The following is a 20,821-nucleotide window of genomic DNA, read 5'->3' on the forward strand; positions in this document are numbered from 1 at the left end:
TCAGACTGAGTTGTCACCTGTTTATTCTGCTCTTGGAAATTCTGCTTACTGTTCCTCTGGTAGCACAGAGCCACGTTTTCTTATATAAGAAAATAGCTTGTCTGTTTTTATTTCCAAACCTTAAAGTTTATTTTTTGAAATAAATGTTTACTTCCCCACGGGCTTCTGAATCTTTTGCAGGTGTGTGAAGGAATGATTCGGGCTTTAGAAAATTGCTTCGGAACATTAGAGATCTCTCTCAATTTACTAGCTATCAGCTGCAGTCCCCTTGGCGTAGAAAGCTGTCAGATTGTTTTATTTTAATCTTCCAATGGTCAGAATGTTTTCATTACAGAAAAGTTAAAGTTTAAATTTATAATTAGTGTCTATGAGGGTTTTCTTTTTATATATTAAAAAAATCTAAGCCAGAAGTCATATTCACAATATTTAACGAGAGGTGTGAAATGGGCAACACTGATCAGAATAAATGCCTGCCCTAACTGTGCATGCAGCCTAAAAATATCCACTCTGTTCTGATTCCTACTGGGAATAAAACAAACGGAGAATCTCAAATCTTATATACTCTCCATTAAGGAAACCCTTTAGGAACAAACAATATTAACCACACTCTTAACTACTCTTACTACTTCATCTGTCTTAGTCTGCCAAGCAGACTTGAGAGAAAAAAAAAAAAATGGAGAGACAGGTAGCAAGAAGCAGAGATGAGTAGAAGAGAAATATGAACATTGGGTTATGCTGCCTTCTACTTTCAGTGTTAGTGTTTCCAGAAGCCAGGGTACATTGTTGACCTTGAATTCTGGGAGAACTGCTCAGCCCTTATGGGAACTTTCTCCCTCTTTTCTTAAAATACATTTGTTTCCTACAAAACATATAAGAAGCCATGGATAAAATTTTTGAATATAAAATATATAGAGAAAAGTATACAAGTGATAATTGAACTGCTCGATTTTTACAAAATAAACCCACCGATGCAATCACAACCCAGATTAAGATTACAAATAATACTCAGAAGCCCAAATGGTATCTCCTCCTACCCACTGTTCCCATTTTCCTTGCCAAAGGTAAGCATTATCCTCACTTCTAACATCATAGATTAGATTTGACTATTTTTGAATTTTATTTTAATGGGATTTTAGAATAACATATTCTTTTATGCCAGGCTTCTTTTGTTTAAAGCCGTGTGTGAGAATTATCCACATTATTGCATGTAGAGGGGTTCATTGGTTTTTATTCCCATATTGAATTCTGTTGTATCACTATGCGCTGATAGATAATTAACTATTCTAGTGTTGATAGACATGCAAGTTGTTTCCAGGTTTGGGCCCTTAAGAGTAATGCTGCAGTGAACATTCTTGAACATGGCTTTTGTAGCCATGTGTATGCATTTCTGTTGGGTATATAACCTGGGGAAAAAAACATTCCTGGATTTTTCAGCGTCCTTGTAAAAAGTCCTAGCCACAGAAACAAATATAGTCATGCAGCACTTAATCAATGTTTTGGTCAAAGACAGACCGCATATACGATGGTGGTCCCATGAGACTGTTGTTATGTCGGAGCTGAAAAATTCATATAGTCTAGTGACATCACAGCCATTGTAACATCACAGCACAATGCATGAGCTTGTGATGACACTGGTGTAAACAAACCAACTGTGCTGCCAGTCATAAAAGTATAGCACATACGATTATGTACAGTATATACTACTTGATAATGATAATAAATGATTATGTCACTGGTTTATGTGTTTACTACATTTTATTTTTTTACTGTTATTTTAGAGTGTACTCCTACTACTTATAAAAAGAAAAACCAAAGTGGACTGTAAAACAGCCTCAGGCAGGTCCTTCAGGAGGTATTCCAGAAAAGTGGCATTGTTATCACAGGAGATGACAGCTCCGTGCGTGTTATTGCCCCTGAACACCTTCCAGTGGGACAAGACGTGGAGACTGAAGACAATGATATTGATGATCCTGACCCTGCATAGGCCTACGCTGATGTGTGTGTTTGTGTCTTAGTATTTAACGAAAATGTTTATAAAGTAAAAAAAAAAAAAAAAAATTAAGATGTTTTGAAAATAAAAAAAAAGCTTATAGAGTAAGGATGTAAAGAAAGAAAATATACTTTATTATTAAGGAAAGAAAAAGATATTTTCTAAATTTAGTATAGCCTAAGTGTACAATGTTTATAAAGTCCACAGTAGTGTATAGTAATGTCCTAGACCTTCACATTCACTCACCACTCACTGGGCCACCCAGAGCAACTTCCAGTCCTGCAAGCTCCATTCATAGCAAGTGCCATATACAGAAATAACATATTTTATCTTTTATACTGTGTTTTTACTGAATGTTTTCTATGTTTAGACACACAAATAGATACCATTGTGTTACAATTGCCTACAGAGTTCAGTACAGCAGTTATAGGTTTGTAGCCTGGGAGCAATGGGCTGTACCATGCAGTCTAGGTGTGCAGGTAGGTTGTACCATCTAGATTTGTGTAAGTGCACTTCGTGATGATCACACAATGCTGACATCACCTAACGATGCATTTCTCAGAATGTATTCTTGTTAAGTAACACATGACTGTACACTAAAGTTAGAGAAAGTTTGCTTTCACATATCTTAGAAACATTTTCACATACCCTAAAGATTAGATCTATCGATGGTTATTTGCCTAATGAAGGAACTAACTGCTTCATCCAAAAGATGATAAAACTTCCCTCATCTCCCCTAAAGCTAAAGGGGTATGCGCCTGGATTAGCTTTGCATCAGGGAAACTGCAGTCGTATGCATGAATACGTTTGTTTTCAAAGAGTCCTATAGAGGGACTATTTGGCTATATGACTTCTAGAAAGATTTTATTCCATATCAAAAATATGGAATCAGGAGAAGACACTCTCAGGAGAAGAAACAAAAATCATTTTTCCTTGTCCCTGTGGCTTATGGAGAATCTTGCCACTTGTGTATGAAAAGTTCCTACTGGCTTCATTGTGTGGTCCCAGGCAAAAGTCCTGGGACAAGGTGAGTAAGGTAGACAACACACTTATTATTTAATGTGAGGTAATATAAAAAAAAATCTGTCTCTGGCCCAGAACACCTCATGTACTCATTCAGAATAAAAGTAAAAATAAAAATAAAAATGAATATTAAAACCTAATAATAACTAGGAATCAAATCGCTAGGTCTTAGGGTCTGTATCTGCTTAACCTTAGCAGCTATTCCAAAAACAATTTTCAAAGTAGTTGTGTCAGTTTACACTCTCAGCAGCAGTTTTTGAGAGATCTATTTGCTCAACAACACTAGATGTTGCCAGTCATTTTTAACTTTAGTCTTTCTGGTGCTTCTGCTATCTAATCTCTTTGTGGCTTTAATTTGTGTTTCTCCAGATGACCAGTGAAGTTGATCACTTTTTTAACGTTTATTGGCCATCTGGATTTTCCCATTTTTTGAAGTGCATCTTAGATTTTTTTTTTTTTTGCTGACTTTTCTATTGAATATCTTCTTATTCCTCTTCAAATTTTGGTTATTCTTTATACATACATGAGTCTCCACTATGAGCCCTTTGAAGTTTTAAGAATTATAAATATATTTTTACATTTCTGGCTAATTTTTCATTCAATTTATGGCTAATTAAAGCTCCCAGTTTGAGTGTAGTATAATTTATGAATCTTCTTTTGTGATTAGTGCTTTTTGTGTCCTTTTGAAATTATCTTTCCCAATCCCGATGTCATGAAGATAGTTATATGTTATCATTTAGAAGCTTTAATCTTTCCTTTAATATTCTGATCTACAATTCACCTGGAAATTATTTTTGCGTGTTTAGAGTTAGAGGCCAAGATTCATTTTTCTTTTTGTGTTCATACAGATATCTAATCGGCCCGGCATCATTAGTTAAAAGGAATATCTTATTTCCCTGACTTGTGCTAACTTTGCTTTGTGATGCCATCCTTATCATGAATTAAGTCTTATAGTTCTGTAGGTCTATTTTGGATTTTCTATTGTTTTACTGGTCTACTTATTCTTCTATGAATAAGCACTTTATCTTACTTTTGTAATAAGCCCGGATGTTAATAGACATTGACCTAAAACACATACTGAGATTTTGATTGGAATTGCATTGAAGTATGGACCAATCTTGGGAGAATTGATATCTCTGATAATTTGAGTCTTCCAACTCAAGAACATGGCATATACTCTATATTTTCAACTTTAAGATTTTTTACTTTTTAAACTTTAGTTTCCTACTTTTCTGAAATAAGTACAATTGATTTTTACATTGACCTTTCAGTTCAATGACTTTGTTACATTCACATAATTATAATAACATTGATTAATATAGCTTATGTAGAGACACTTTGATTTTCTACATTTGCACATCATGTGATCTGACACTAACAACAGTCTTACTTTATTTCTGGAAACATTATATTATTCCCAATCTTGGTGGACATGTTTCAATATTTCACTACTATATGATATCTGTTATAGGAGCTTTGTAGATACTTTTTATCTGATAAAAAAGAACCCCTCTATTCCTAGACTATTATACATCTTTTAAAATTATGAATTAATGTGAGAGTCTATTAATTTTTTTGCACCTATTGAGATTATCATGTATTTTCCTTTATTCTATGAATGTGGTAAATAATTGATTGAGTTTTTCAAATATTAAATTGACCTTGCATGGCTTGTGTTGCTGGAATAAAACCAACATGATGATGTATTGTCCTTTTTATATATTGCTGGATTTGATTGGCAATTTGTTCTTTTTAAGATACTTTCATCTTTGTTTACGAAATAGATTGACTTAATATATGACCTACTTTGGTAAATGGTCCTCATGTTCTTGAGAGTGCAGAGTTTGTAGTTCAGATGTTCTAGATGTGCCAATTAGGTCAAGTGGGTCCTATCTTCTTTATGTTTGTTGCTGCTTTGTTCTATAAATTACTGAGGCAAGTGTAATAAGTCTTCCAACATGATTGCAGATTTGCATATTTCTATTTTTAGTTCTGCCAATTTTTGCTTTACATATTTTGAGGCCATGTCATTAGGTAGATATAAGTTTAAATTTTTAATATCTTTGTGGTAAATTGACCCTTTTATCTGTAGAAAGTGTGAAGTGTCTCCCTTAAGTTCTAGTAACACTTCTCACTTTGAAGTCTATTTTGTCTGATATTAAAGCTACAACAGCTTTCTTTTGGTTAGTGCTTTCAAGTTGCATGTTATTTCTCTCTATTTCAATCCAACAGAAATTATCACCATTGTTTAATAAGTTAATATTTACTTAGATTTATCCACATATTTACCCATATGTTGCTGTTCTTCCTTCCTGTATGTCTGAGATTCCAACTGTGATCATTTTCCTTCCTAAAGAATCCTTTTAATATTTCCTTTCATGGGGTTCTGCTATAGATGAACTCTTTTAGTTTTGTTTCTTTGAAATGACTTCATTTTACATTTATTTCTGATGGGTGTTTTGACTACTATAGCATCTTAATTTGGCAGTTATTTTCCTTTAGTATTTTACAAGATACATTTTCATTGCCTTTTAGCTCTCATGGTTTATACTGAGAAATCATCCTAAGTCCTGTTTCTGTTTCACTGAAGATAAGGCATCTATTTTTCTCTGCTTGCTTGTAATATTTTCTTTGTTTTGGTTTTCACACAATGTACTCAGATTATTTTTTTACTGTTATTCCTGCATAAGTTTCATTGTATATCTTGAATCTGTGGAATGGAATATCTATCTATCCTTATAGTTGTTTTTTTTTTTTAATTTCAGCATAGTATGGGGGTACAAATGTTAAGGTTACATACCCCTCCCCCCTTGAGTCAGAGCTAAAAATATGGGACACTTCACGAATTTGCGTGTCATCCTTGTGCAGGGACCATGCTAATCTTCTCTGTATTGTTCCAATTTTAGTATATGTGCTGCTGAAGCGAGAACCATCTATCCTTATAGTTGTGGTGTGAACATAAGACGAGACTTACTCTATTAACAAGTGCCCAATATGGTATTTGTGAACTATGGCCCAGTGTTGTACACAAGATTTCTAGAACTTATCTTGCATAACTGAAATTTTATACTCACCGAACATCATTTTCCTATTTCCCTATACCCCCAGGCCTTGGCAGCCACCATTCTACTCTCTGCTTCTATGATGAGCGTGACTATTTTAGGTACTTCATATAAATGGAATCATGCACTATTTGTGCTTCTGTGACTGGCTCATTTCACTTTGCATAGTGTCCTCCATGTTGTTGCATATGGCCGTGTGTTCTTCTTTTTTTTAAGCTGAATAATATTTCATCATATATGTATACAACATTTCTTTAATCCATTCATCTGTTGATAAACATTAGGTTGTTTCCATATCTTGGCTATTGTGAGTAATGCTGCAGTGAATGTGGCAATACAAATATATCTTTGAGATGTGGACTGATATCTTGATTTGGAAATTTTTGAAAAAGTTCTAGACTCATATACCAGTGTACTCATATATTCTATTCTATCCTTGCTCCCCTCTTCTGTGGAAGTCCAATCATACTTTTTATCATGTCTTTTATGTATCTTATGTCCTTTTCCCACATTTTTTTTTTTTGTCTTTTTGCCCCTTTGTACTTCATTCTGAATATTTCCCTTGGACATATCTTCTAGTTCATTAAATTTTCCCCAGCTGTTGCTAATCTATTACAAGCATCCATACATTGAATTCTACTTGCTTTATTTTTTTTTCAGTTTTAGAATATCAATTTAATTTTATTATTTGTTATTGTTTTCTATCTTGTCATTAACATATCATCAGCATTACAAAATCCCTGTCTGATTATGCAATTCTATACCTCCTGTTTTCATTGTTGTTTTTTTTTTTTTTTTCATGGTTTTCTCAGTTGTAGTTTTTAAATTTAAGTGTCTGGTTCTTTTTGTTTGCATGTTTTTTTCCCTTAAATTTTGAAGATAATATATGGCTCATCGTCTTTTCTTCCTCTAGTAAAGATTTCCTTTTGCTTCTGCAGGCAATTAGGCACATTAATCTAATCAGAAATTGAATCAAGTCAAACCTGGTTTTAGTCCTGAAGCTAGTCTATATTTAGCATACTCTTATTTATAAGGTGTAGCTCTTAGTGCCAACAACTGAAAGCTGGTGGTATTTACCAGGGCCTCTCTCTTGCAATTAGCCATGAAGCAAGCTCTATGAAAGCCCCAAGCTCTATGAAACTGCCCAAAGCTCTGTTCAGCCTCTTAGCCTCTCAGCCTCTGCTTCATTCTTATCTCTCAACCACAGATTTAAATCAACAAATCTCTCAGGGGACAAAGCGAAGCCAAATATAGATTTAACTCTTTTGCCTTCCTTTCTAGAACATTAGCCCATCTGCCCCTTGATTTATTACAGAGAGTTGGCTTATACAATGTGAAGGCTGTCTCCACATCTCATGTTGGAGCCCAAAGACCACAGTCAGTCAGTCAGCAAGGGAAGATTGTGAGCATGCCAGAAACCAGGAGCATGAGTTGGAACCCCAGAAGGACAGCCTGGTGTCCCTGTCTGTTCTTGGTGCCTCTAGCCTTGGTGATGAGGGTACAGTGCTGAAGCCAGGGCCTTTCACCATGGAGAGTTATGCATGCACCTGGCTTACAAGTCAAGGAAACTGAAGGAAAGGTCCAAACTGAAGAGAGAGCAGCTGCAGGCCCAGATGTTGCTTTATATGAGTGAAATGAGCTGGCATCTTAGCAAAAATGATGTGAGTGCAGAAATCTCAGGATGTAGAGATATTTTTACAGATTTTCCTCCCCTCTGCTGCCTGGGGTCTCTGAACCTCAGGGAGGGCATAGACTCTTTAAATGAATTCTACCTCATCAAGTTAGGCCTGCTCAGGATCTTCTTCATTTGATTAATTCAAAACTAGCTGATTTGGGACTTTGATTATTACATCTAGATGCTTTCATTATAGCAGCACCTGGAATAATGTTCGATTGAATAAATGGGTGAATAATAACAATAAAATGGCTGCTCCCTCCATTCCATCTTTCAGCTCTGAGGAGAGAGTCTCTCTTGTAGTCCACCCTGACTAGAAACGCACTAGAAAGGCATTCTAGGGCACGTAGTTCAGCCTACCCAAGTTGACACATCGCAAAGCTATCACAATGTATGCTATGATGAACCTCCCACCTCATAAGTCTCCAATGTTCCCATTTTTCTCCTTCTAGGTCCTTCAACAAGCAGCCAAGTTATCCCATTACTCATAAATTTGTACACTGTCTACTCTTCAGGGACTTCCCTTTCCACACAAAGCGAGTGACTAGGTGAACTGTCCAAGGTACTGCTCACAGGGAAGATTCACTCTTACTGATTCTTCCAGGGCCATCCCTGTTAGGTTTTACATGTCAACATAACCAACCTGTAAAGCAAATTCAGTGTTTTTCTCCCTCCACTAGTTGGTTGAAAGGACCACACATATGACCTAGGTGTGAGATGAGGGAGAGCAGCCAGTGTATGGGCAGTGGGTGACACCAGGGTCTTATTTGTGCTCTCTGGCCCTGCTCAAGCCAAGCTCCAAATTAACTGCTTATATTTTACAATGGATTGCTGCTGGGTCCTCCCACCTTTGGTGGGTCTGACAGAACTCAGCTTAGGATGGGCAGTTTTGGCTGCATGATCCCTTAATGTCTATGCATACATAGTCATCTGCTCTGTTTCTATTAGAATGTGCTCTTTTCAAAAGATGCATGACCTTGCTTTGGAGTCCTAGGAGTCTACATTAAGATACGGAATGAGGATGTCTGGGTTTATATGCTAGAAAATACTGAATCTCTTGAACCCTTTTGCCTTGAAGAAGAGGTTCAAGGTCCCATTTATTCCCAATCATATACACCTGACTGGCATAAAAGATTTGTGCAGTTTGAGAATTCATTCTCTCTGGAGCTCTACTCTTATAATTAAGCCCTGGAACTGCTCTTTAACTTTTTCTGCCCTCTGGATGCAGAAGAGTTTTTAAATGTTGACAAGGAGGTTCCTGGTTTTTACACTTCTCTTTAAATTGGTGATCAATCACCCTCATTGTCTTTCTCCAAAATAGTCCTCAGTCAAAGCCATCCCACTACCCTTATAATTATCATTTTCCCTGTAAGGCTCAATGTTTGATACACTGTAACCACCAGTGGGTTTTTCTCCACACTGATATCCTGTCTCAGTTCACCATCGGTGAAAATGGTAACAACTGCAAGGCCATCCCATGCCCAGAGCTACCCATTACTCTGAAGCATACTGAGATGTAGATTTTCATGCAGGAAATTTACTGGTGAGTTGTCTCTGGTTCAACCCCTGTAGGGGAGTGAAAGAAGTATGACTGAGCAAAGGAGGAGTAGAATGATATCATGACGCTTTGCTGCTAGGACAGCCCTTCAGAGTCAAACCGTGTTGGGGTGAGGGAACTGGATCTTTTTACTTCCTCATCATTAAGTCACTGGATGAAGCCTTTCCCTAGGAAGGGGCCATGACCTGAGATGAAGTGACTGTCCTCAGCTGATGCCAAGTCCTTGAGAATGACTCAGTTGAAGGCTAAAGGCTGCCAACACTCTCAGCAGCTGGGACAATGGACGCTTCACTGCCAGAGTGGGGCAGATAGGGACTGGACCATGACATCCACTGGAGTAGTTTCCTGAAGCATTCAAACAGATTTTTAAAACATCCTGTTAATGTTATTTAGCTCTTCATAGTGGAGTGTTTGGTTTAAAGTAAGCTAGTCTGCCAGTGCCTGAAGTGGAATTCTCCCACCCACCCTTTTATTTTTGCTTCAGCTAGGTCAAGTCTCCTTAAAATTTTACTTGCATGCAAATAACTGAATTCAGTACACTCATAGCAAAATTACCAACCTAGCATAAAAAAATGTTTCTCATATTTTCATTTATTCAGGTGTGCTTTTCTACTGTGGACCCTCCAAGACCATCTTGGATCTCTGCTAGTATCCTTGAACATTTTCATCTCCAGGGTTCAATCTTGATTTTCTTTCTTATTTGCCACTACCCATTCCAATCATCCAAGTTATCTTCCCCCTTGTTTTGGATTATTGTCAAAATTCTTCCACTCACTCTTATTCCTTTTGGGTTTGTTAAGTGAGGTGATTGTGCTTAAAAAGAATAATAGAGAAGTAGACAGAAAGTACCTTTATAAATATCTGAACCAACCCTCAATACCCCTCAATATGGTGGTTGAACTGGAAAATTTGTGGCGTCAGTGGGTTAGACAACTCAACTCAGACTTACAGTCTAAGTGAGGCTTTCTATTTACTCCTCCTTATATCTAAGGTGAGTAGAACTGTCATGCAGTCTGCAATCTTGCTTACCCGACTGATGTTTCCTAAGTTAAGTAACAGAGATAGAATTATGGATGGAAATACTTTACCAACTTACTGTTTAATATGAATAAAGGAAGTACATATGGAGCTCTACTCAGGAATGTGAGCATCTAATGTATACAAACCAACCTCCACCAGTTAATCATAGTGTGGGCAATGTCATAACCATTGATGCTTCAGAATTTCAATTCTTCTTCCCTTGGACAGAACTAGTGAAGACATGGCAGTTAAGCAGAAGTATGGTTAGAAGGGCTGGCGCTCCTCCTTCCAAACCCTTCACACACTTGCTTAGGTTGGTATCAGTGCTCCCTTAGCTCTTTAGCTCAATATTCCCTCAGTGATACCTTTCTTGATACTGAGAAAAAGCAGCACTTATACCAGAAACAGAGAGATAAAGAGAGAGGAAACAAAGAACGTTGGGCTAATACAAAGTTTAAAAATATCTCACAAAGTTTGTAAGTTTATATATTCATTTGCCCTTGCAGGCATTTTTTTCATGCTAAGATGTTAATTAAAATTCCCATTAGAATTCTTGCCTCTGTGTTTATGCCTGAGGTTGTAGAGTGGATATTTATTGGTAACAACCCTAGCATCCATTTTCTTTTTTTCTTTCTTTTTTCTTAATGACTCTGAATTTCCCTGTGTTACAGTTTGGGTAGGACTGACCTCTAGCCTCAAGCTCTCTAGGCAGGTGGCAATCCCTGATTGCCTTCAGTCAATCACCTCATCCTGACACTTGGCAACAGTGATTGGTTAAAGATAAGACTGGGACACTATTAAGGCTAATGAGGTACCAAGAGACATTTGTTAGCATCTTTTGGGAAAGAAACTTCCTTTTTATTCCATGATAACAACTAAAAAAAAACAGACAACTTCTGGTCTTAAAGCAGGAAGCATAAAGCCCCCATTAGTACTGGCAAGTATCTTGGTACCATTGGGGAGAAGCACAGGTGACTCTTGTTAGGACAAAGCCAACGTTGTATACAGAAGCAGAGAGGCATAGCAAGAAGTTGGATTTCTGTGACATTATTGAGCCAAGGCATTAACTGGCACCTTAACTATCTGTGTACTTTGGAGTTTCATGATCCAATACATTCTGTTTACTATTTAAAATAATTGGAATTGAGTTTTATGCTGCTTGAAATCCAAAGTAGTCTCACTAATATTGGAGGAGCCAATCAAACATTCTTCCAGTAGATGATATCAGTGCTGCCCATTATCTCCTTGGTCCCCTGTAGAGGTCACTTGCAGCTTTGGGGGATCTGTCCCTTTAAGAATCTGCAACTCTTCCTAATGGCTTTCTTTAGTCAGCGGATCATGCTTAATGACCTAGTAGTCACATTTTAAAATACACATAGGAACAGGCAAAATTAATTTAGTAACACAGCTTATTTAACTCAATGTAGCCAAATATTAGAGTTTGAAATATAAAAATTATCAATATGAGATTTTATATTTTTATACTAAGTCTTTGAAACACAGGATATATTTTATATTTATAGCATATCTCAATTTGTACTAGCCATGCTTCAAGTGCTCAATAGCAACAAGTGGCTAGTGGCTACTGTTTGGGATATTGTAGCTCTGGAGCACAAAAGTAATTTCTTTTTTTTACTATTTTTAAAAAAACATTGCAGAGCAAATTTACAGGTAATATTATGGTTGCTCTCTAAAGGCAAGGGTCTATCTTTCTCTCCAATCTTTGTGTCAGGTTTTCTTCTTTTACTTACAGTTGCAATTATAGGGAACATAACATTTGTTATTGTGATCTTTATTTCACATTATAAACTAAATAACCTTGTATGAGATTATATTTTCACCCCCATTATTTTAAATAAGTGATATATGAACACTTTTATGACTAAATATCTGTTGTTCTTTTGCTTTTCCAGAAAACCTGCGGTGGTAAAGGATATATTTGTTTTTTTCCATACCTTCAATGGGGTTAAAATTGAAATTAGAATTTATTTTGCTAATTTAGTAAGGTAAAATGACATCTCAAGGTTGAGATCTGCATATCTTTTATTAAGGATAAGATCATTTTATGTTTTCTCAATAGGTTTTATAATCTACATTTTTTTTCCCAGTGAATAGAGAAAGCATTGACTTTATTTTAATCATTTGGAACTGTATCTAAACAACTGACAAAAACCTTATTTATGTTTCAGTATTTAATTTTTATGGTTTTATACATTTGTTAGAGAAATAGAAAATCAATTTATATATTTTTTATTAAGGCACGAAATATAAAAGGAAAAACTTCATATACTTATAAAACAATCCATGAAATTAGGCATCTTATTTTAGAGTTGTATTTATACTATGGAAATCAAAAAATAAATCAACAGTTTCTAGGTTTCCAAATAGCAATTTAGATCAAGACAGGGTTTATTAAATTGGTTTTACATTCAAGAAAGCCGGAAAAAAATCCATTTGGTGGCTGCATCTATACAAATGAAATTATATAAAAATAAGTGAAAATCAGATAACTTCCTTAAAATCTAATATGGTGCAGAAAAATGTTCTAGAATGCTCTGCCTGCTGTGATCTTACTTTGATAATATTAGATATAGTTAATGGCACAAATAAAAAAGATAGGGGATAAAAGAATCAGTTTTCATGTGGGCAAATAAATCAAACCCTTTTGCAATTTTCTACACTTCTCCTCAAAGAAATTAGCCAACACGTTATGACAGCATTACAATTTAGCTTCATAGTATTACCAACTAACAAAAAATCCACGGCTCTTTCCTTGTCTTTTTCTTTCTTTAAATCATGTAGGGTGGCAGCTTCCATACTATATTTTTTAGTAAGATGCTTTTCAGTCACCCATTAACGCCATCTTCTACACTACAGCTAATGACAGATGCTTCTTTTTCTTTTCAATGTTACCCAATATTTAACTGTTTTTGAATTTTTGTCATAAAATTAAACCCAAAATTATAAGATATAAACCCAATAATCCATCCAGGTACATGTACCAATTCAGGTACATGTAGCTGGGAGACAACTGACCACTCATGCCAGTTCAGGTCAGGCTTTGCTACCAGATGAGTTCTGGCACAAATTTACAAAAACTTTTGGGTTTTAGTGGTTTTCAGAACTGTGGATAAGCGATAGTGGATCTGTATATGGAGGCTGTTAATCTCTGATACTTAGATTCATATTCTGAAGAGAGACTTCCCAAACTGAGCCGTCTTTGTTCAGAAGAAATAATAAAAATAATAAAAACATAGGGTTGGGTATGATTGAATATACATTTTTCCAGGTCCCAAGTCTATAACATACGCAAATACATACTTCCAGCCCCCAGGTAGCTCAGGCTCTAGTGTGGGAAGAGATGAGAATAAAGGAAATAAGGAGTATATGGACATGAAGTTCTGACTATAAAGTAGTAACGAATATTGGGTTTACTCTCCTGACACAAACTATAACACTAGACAAAATATGCAACTCAACTGTTTTCAAGAATTCAACGCATGTGTGGGTGTGGTCCTTGAGAAAAAGGAAACACACCAAGCACACATTCTGCCTGGGGATACTTTTCAAACTGTGGCATAAGGAAGTGGAACTCAGAGAGAGCAGCCTCCTCTTGCTGGACAGATGAAAACATCTGAAGCTGGGGCAGCTGAGGGAGCCGGAATCTCTGGGCAGGGAGAGGAGCTTGGGAGCATCTCGCTCTTCCTGGAGGTGGGAAGAAGGGCGGCAATATGAGCTGATAACATCTTTTCTCCCCAGTTAGATCTCTGGGCTATGTGCCTCTCATAAACATTTTAAGTTCTCTGTGGTGGGTATAGCAAGGTTATCCCTGTGGCTAGCACCTACACAAGTGGTGAATCCTCATATTTAAGAACTGCCCAATTAAATTTTCAATAATCTCTGATTTCATCCCACATATATTAGCCCACATTTCTAGGGAAAAAAAGGTCTAAGTTAAAATTACTGATAGCATGATGGTTTGAGGAACAAAAATATTTCACGACATCAAACTGATATTTTGAAGGCATCTATTGAAATATACAATTTCAATAAAAGCCTAAAAAAGCTCAGTAAATTAAACTCAAGACTATCCAATACTAAAATAATGAAAAATAATTTTTATCTCCATTATTACTTTTTGGCTCTGCAGTCTTTCTCAGCATCTCATTCATCCATGTACTATTTTATAGAAATTCAAAAGACCATTTCCCAGGTAGCAAATTATACCTCAGAAATCAATTACATTTCAGGACAACACTAACACCACACATCTTTTTATTAGGAAATAAAACCATCGGATATGGATAGTAATAAAAGTAGAATTATTTTACTGGCAAAGTCCATAAAAGTCTCCAATAATTTCAAAATCTAAGAGAAAAACACATCTAAGATCTGCCACTGAACAATATTTGCAGTACTATTCCCCTAAAGTTCACATTAATTCTGTCTCTCCACTTTTGATATACTGCACACATTTTAAAAACCATGTGTCATTTGCTTACTCCTCAGTTATGAAATTCTGGGAAACTTTTTCACGTTAGACTACAGCAGGCATCTTAACTCTACTCCCTTCTAATTGATTAACGAGGGAGGAGTGAAGGAAACAATGTTAGAGAAAGATTTCATTAGGTATAAATTGCAAGACATTTGTTTGAATGAACATAATATCTCAGCTCTATTTTGATGGGCCTTGGGGGAATGCTTTAAGTATTACTCTAAGTACCAGACCAAGCACTGAACAGTTTAATGGTGCCATTAGAATATAGCCTTGTATCTGGTTTTTGCTTCAAAATGTTCTTGGGGAAAACTTCACTGCCTGATAATAGGGACCAAAAGAATTCTTTCAAGTATATTTGTTACCACCAAATATTTCAGATGGGAGTTATTTAAGGTAAACCAAACAAAAAGTCTTTTTTTTTTTTTAAAGCTTAAGCGATTCCAAAATTACCTTTGCTATAAAAGAGAAAATCTGGATATCTCAAAGCTATATGACAAGCAAAACCAGATCCTCCAAACAAATGACTTACGACTTGTGATAGTATTTGCCAGGACTCAAGATTTCTTCATTTTTCAATACTACTAATTTCTGCTGCCTGTTTTACAAACATTGATTTTCTTAAATCTTTAAGACATTTAAAGAAATGCTAGAGGATAAAGGGTAATACACAATCATCTACTCGTTCTCAATTTTGAACTAACAAATGTTAGTATTATGTTTTTATCATAAATTGGTTTTAGCCTTTTTTTCCCCTTAAATAATGCCTTGTAGATTTAGCTAAACCACCCACAATTCTAATCTTGGAGTAAATTCTATGATGTGTACCTTTCCATTCCTTAAAAACAAACAAGCAAAACACACATATGTATACTCTACATTGTGTTTTAGATATGTGTATATATGAGTATATATTATGTATATCCTACTATACATATTTTGTATTTGCTTTTTATAATTTTCCAGCATGATAAACTCAACCCATGTTTACATATATAAATCTAGTTCTTTTAAATTCCTATGTAATATTTCATAAGGATACTGCAATTTGTTTAGTTCATTCTTGTTCTTATGAACAATTAAATTCTCTCCTTCCTTGTTTCCTTTTTTGGTTATTAAAATATGCTGCAACAAATACCTTGAATATTTCCCTGTGCAAATGTTCAAACTTTTTGGAGGGGGGCCTGAGGAGATGTTACAGATCTGGAAATAAAATAACAGGGGTTCCAGGTTATGAGTATTCTCAATGTTACTAGATTCTGCTTAATTACCCTCTCAAGTAGCTGTATCTGCTTTTGTTCCCATATGCACTATATGAGAATTCCTTTTCTTCATATCTTCACTAGCACTTTATACTATCATACTAAGTATTGCCGTAATGGATAAAATATGGTGTCTCATGTTTTCAATCAGTAATGCCTTGATTATTGTTAAGTTGAGCAATATGGCTGGGTGTGGTGGCTTGTGCCTGTAATCCTCGCACTCTGGGAGGCAGAGGCAGGAGGACTGCTTGAGCTCAGGAGTTTGACACCAGCCTGAGCAAGAGTGAGACCCCATCTCTATTAAAAATAGAAAAATTAGCTGGATGTCATGGTGTGCGCCTGTAGTCCCAGTTACTTGGGAGGCTGAGACAGGAGGATCCCTTGAGCCCAGTAGTTTGCAGTTGCAGTGAGCTATGATGATGCCACTGTACTCTACCCGGGGCAATAGAGCAAGACTCTGTCTCAAAAAACAAATTAAAAAAAGGGAAATCGAATAATTCAATATATTAAATTATATATTAAAAAATTGAGCAATATTACTTTCCATTAGTTTTTACTTTTCTACCAATTATCTATTCCTAATTTATCCTAGTTATACCATTAATCTATTTTAATTAATAATTTCCAAGAATTCTTTTTATATTCCAGATAATAATTTTGTCTTTTCTTTTTAATATATTACTTAAGTTTAGATAGCCATAAAACCTTTTAAGTTTTGATATAGGCAAACTCTTCTATCTTTGTTACAGATTTTTAAATTTGGGGGTCTTGAAATCTTCTCTACTCTGGGTATGAATATCCCTCTTTGTTTTCATTTTTAAAAATTGTCTTAGGTTTTCATACACCTTTATTTTTCATATGAATTTTAGGAGAAATGTTTGATTGGAAATCATTGGAATGTGCAGGTTAATTTCAAGAGAATAAATACATTTAATGTTTTCTGTTTGTAAGCATAGTATATGTTTTCATGTGTTCATAATTAATTTATATCCTGTCTTGGTCAGTTTGGGCTGCTATAACAGAATACCATAGACTGGGTATTCTATGGTAGCTTAAACAAAAAACATTTATTTCTCATAGTTGTGCAAGTCCAAGATCAAAGTGCTGGAGAATTTGGTTTGTGGTAAGAGCCTGCTTCAGGGTTGCAGACTGTGGTTTTCTTATACATTCACACGGTGAAGAGAGATCGAAAGCTTTCTGGCTTGCCTTTATAAGGGCACGAATCCCACTGGTGAGAACTTCACCCTCCTGGCCTAATCACCTCCCCCAAGCCGCCCCCAACCCCCTCCTCCTAATTCTGTCACATCGGGGGATAGGATTTCAACATATAAATTTGGGGAGACACAAACATTCCGCATCTTTAAGCAATTATATAATTTTCTCATTTTCTCTACAAAAAGTTCTTATTCACATAAAATCTGCTTCTCTCAGAGCCTCCTGCTCATCTCCAGCAGGGACTGAACTAAGCATAATATAATCCAGTGGTTCTATGGTCTGTGAACTCTCCACATTCTTGTATTTCTGAAATGTCTTTTTACCCTTTCTTTAAAGTGACAATTTGGTTGTTTAAAAATTTCAGATTCAAAATTTAGTCTCAAAATTTTGAAAATATTCCATCGCTGCCTTATGATATCTATTTTTACTAATGTGGTATCTACTTCAGTCTGATTTTAGTTCATTGATAGGAAATCTGCCTTTTATAACTAGTGGCTTCACATATTTTTTTTATTTCAGCATATTATAGGGGTACAAATTTTAAGGTTTCAAAAAATGCTCTTTCCCCCTCCCACAAGTCTGAGTTTCCAGCATGATCATCCCCCAGATGGTGCACATCTCACTCATTATATATGTATACACCTGACTCCGTCCCCCCTCCCACCTGCCCAATACCCTATTACTGTAGTTCTTATGTGTCCACTTAGGTGCTGCTCAGTTAATACCAGTTTGCTGGTGAGTATATGTGGTGCTTGTTTTTCCATTCTTGAGATAATTCAATTAGTAGTATGGGTTCCAGCTCTAACCAGGAAAATATAAGATGTGCTATATCACCATTGTTTCTTAGAGCTGAGTAGTACTCCATGGTATACATATACCACATTTTATTAATCCACTCTTGGATTGATGGGCACTTGGGCTGTTTCCACAACCTTGCAATTATGAATTGTGCTGCTATAAACATTCGAATGCAGGTGTCTTTTTTGTAGAGTGTCATTGGAACTTTGGGTAGATGCCCAGTAATGGGATTGCTGGATCAAATGGTAGATCCACTTGTATCGCTTTAAGGTATCTCCATATTGCTTTCCAAAGAGGTTGAACTAATTTGCAGTCCCACCAGCAGTGTAGAAGTGTTCCTCTCTCTCCGCATCCACGCCAGCATTTATTGTTTGGGGACTTTTTGATAAAGGTGATTTTCACTGGAGTTAAGTGATCTCTCATTGTGGTTTTGATTTGCATTTCCCTGATGATTAGGGATGTTGAGCATTTTTTCATATGTTTGTTGGCCATTCTTCTGTCTTCTTTAGAAAAGTTTCTGTTCAGGTCCTTTGCCCACTTTTTGATAGGGTTATTTAATTTTTTCTTGCTGATTTTCATGAGTTCTAAGTATATTCTAGTTATCAGCCCCTTATCAGATGCGTAGGATGCAAAAATTTTCTCCCATTCTGTAGGTTGTCTGTTTACTTTCATGACTATTTCTTTGGCTGTGCAGAAGCTTCACATATTTTTTGTTTAATTCTTGGCAATCTGTAATTTCACTGCTTGTGTCTAGATGTAGATCTAAAAACTTTATTGTATTTAGCTCTCTTTGAACCGAGGGCTTATCTCTTAAGTAATTTCTAGAAAACTGTTATTGTTTCTTCACATATTTTCTCTCAGTCACGTCTTTCTCTCTTCTTCTGGAATTTCTGTTAGGCAAATGGTAGAGCTTCTCCTTCTCATTGTCCCCAAGTCTTGACATTTCTTTTATAGTTTCTCTATTACTCTCTGTTAAATTCAGGGGGGGTGTCCTCTTTTGCCCTTTAATGTCCTAATTCTCTTTTTACCTGTGTCTGTTATACTCTTTAACTGGTCTACTGAGTATTTTACTTTTATTTCAACAACTTTGTGTTTCATACCTACAATTTCTACCTTGTTTCTTTGACATTCACTTTTTTTCTTATTTTAGAATTTATAGTTTCTGTTGTAGGATACTATTCCCCTTGGTATCTCCTTGAACGCTTTAAGCAATGCTAAATTTTTTTTTTCCAGTTTGCTTTATATTATTTGGTTTCTATTCTGTGAATTTTCCTATGGGTTGATTTTTTGCACTGCCTATGGTTTTGAACTTCCTCAGATAGTTTGTAATCCTTGTCCACACTCATCATCTGAGAGAATAATCTTCAAAGGTTAAGGGTTCGTAAGAGAGAACTCTCATGAAGTTGCCCCAAAGGAATGGTTCTTATGTGGTTTCTCTTTTTAAAACCAGGTTTTACATAGTGTTTTGGGCTTATGTGTTTTATATGGAGAGCTTGAAATTCAGATTATATAGTCTTACGTAGCACAAGCTTGGTATTTCAATTTGTTTTCATGATACCCATACCCCCTTTTTCTTTCTTTGGTCTCCCAGGGCCTGAGGCTACTGGTTCATTTATGGCCATGACCCAGGTTAGCAAAGAGATAATTCAGGTTTATATTCAGAGAAGGGAAACATGTTCCTGGACCTTAGCTTCATGAAGGACAGCTGGCATAACATCTGGGTTTGTAAGGTCTATACCCAGGTGACGTTCCTCAGGTAAAACAAACTGTTGGTTAAGTTATCCCTAATTGCCTAGCCCAGGAAATTGAATCTAGTAGGTCTTCAAACAGTGTTGGCCATTTTTAACCCATTTTGTTTTAAATTTGCTTTATTATTTATCTGATGACAAAGTAACATGTATTAATTAAAAATTTAAGATGTAGAGATGAAAAAGAAAAATAAAAAAATAAGAAAGAAAATCATTTCTAATACCATTTCCAGAGATAACATTTTGGGGTATGATTTCAATTTAGTAATCTACTCAACAATAACTATTATATACTTGCTATTTACCAATATTATTTTAGGAACAGAGTATCAAAAAGTGCCCAAATACTTCGATTGTAAAATGTCTATATACCTGTTTATCTTTTAACATAATGAGGCTATTTCTTTTTCTTTTTTTGAAGGGAACAAACTATACTGTATCCAGTTGGAAGTGTGCAATATAATTTATAGGTTGTGATTAGACATACTTATTTTTTCCATTGGTGAGAGTCTGTTAAGCATAATGACATTTTGACTTACAAATGTTGCCTGTGTTATATTTTAATAGCTAATCATGGAACTACATGGTTTTATTTTGTCATTTCTTTATAAAACTCCTGGGTACAATCAATATTTTTCTGCAACTAATTATACTTTTAGTTTTCCATTTACACTCTTTAAAATCTGCTGCTTAAATAATCCCACGTGGAACATCACTCCATTGTTGGGCTTATTATGACATCTCTTTATTATCAGTAAATCTAATCTCCGTCCAGTGTTTTGGTATAATTTATAGATTCATTACACATAATTACTCTCCTTCCTGTAGTACATGTGACACTTAAGCATGTCACTTTATTAGTTTGACTAAACATCACAGAATAAATCTTATTAATGCATTGTATGTTATTTCTAGGGAGAAGAAATTAATGTTAGTTCCTGGTATAATTAAGCTTGTTTTGTTCCATTTAAATTA

At 35.6% G+C, this 20,821-nt stretch overlaps 1 non-coding gene across 1 annotated transcript; it reads right to left on the reverse strand.

Annotated features, from left to right (window-relative positions):
* Positions 1-5,836: 5,836 nt before the first annotated feature.
* On the reverse strand, positions 5,837-5,943 carry LOC142873127 (U6 spliceosomal RNA). Its single transcript, XR_012921176.1, has one exon. It is a non-coding gene; the product is annotated as a U6 spliceosomal RNA (small nuclear RNA).
* Positions 5,944-20,821: the final 14,878 nt, after the last annotated feature.

The sequence above is a fragment of the Microcebus murinus genome, chromosome 9, assembly GCF_040939455.1.
Source record: "Microcebus murinus isolate Inina chromosome 9, M.murinus_Inina_mat1.0, whole genome shotgun sequence".
NCBI classification, from domain to species: Eukaryota; Metazoa; Chordata; class Mammalia; order Primates; family Cheirogaleidae; genus Microcebus; species Microcebus murinus.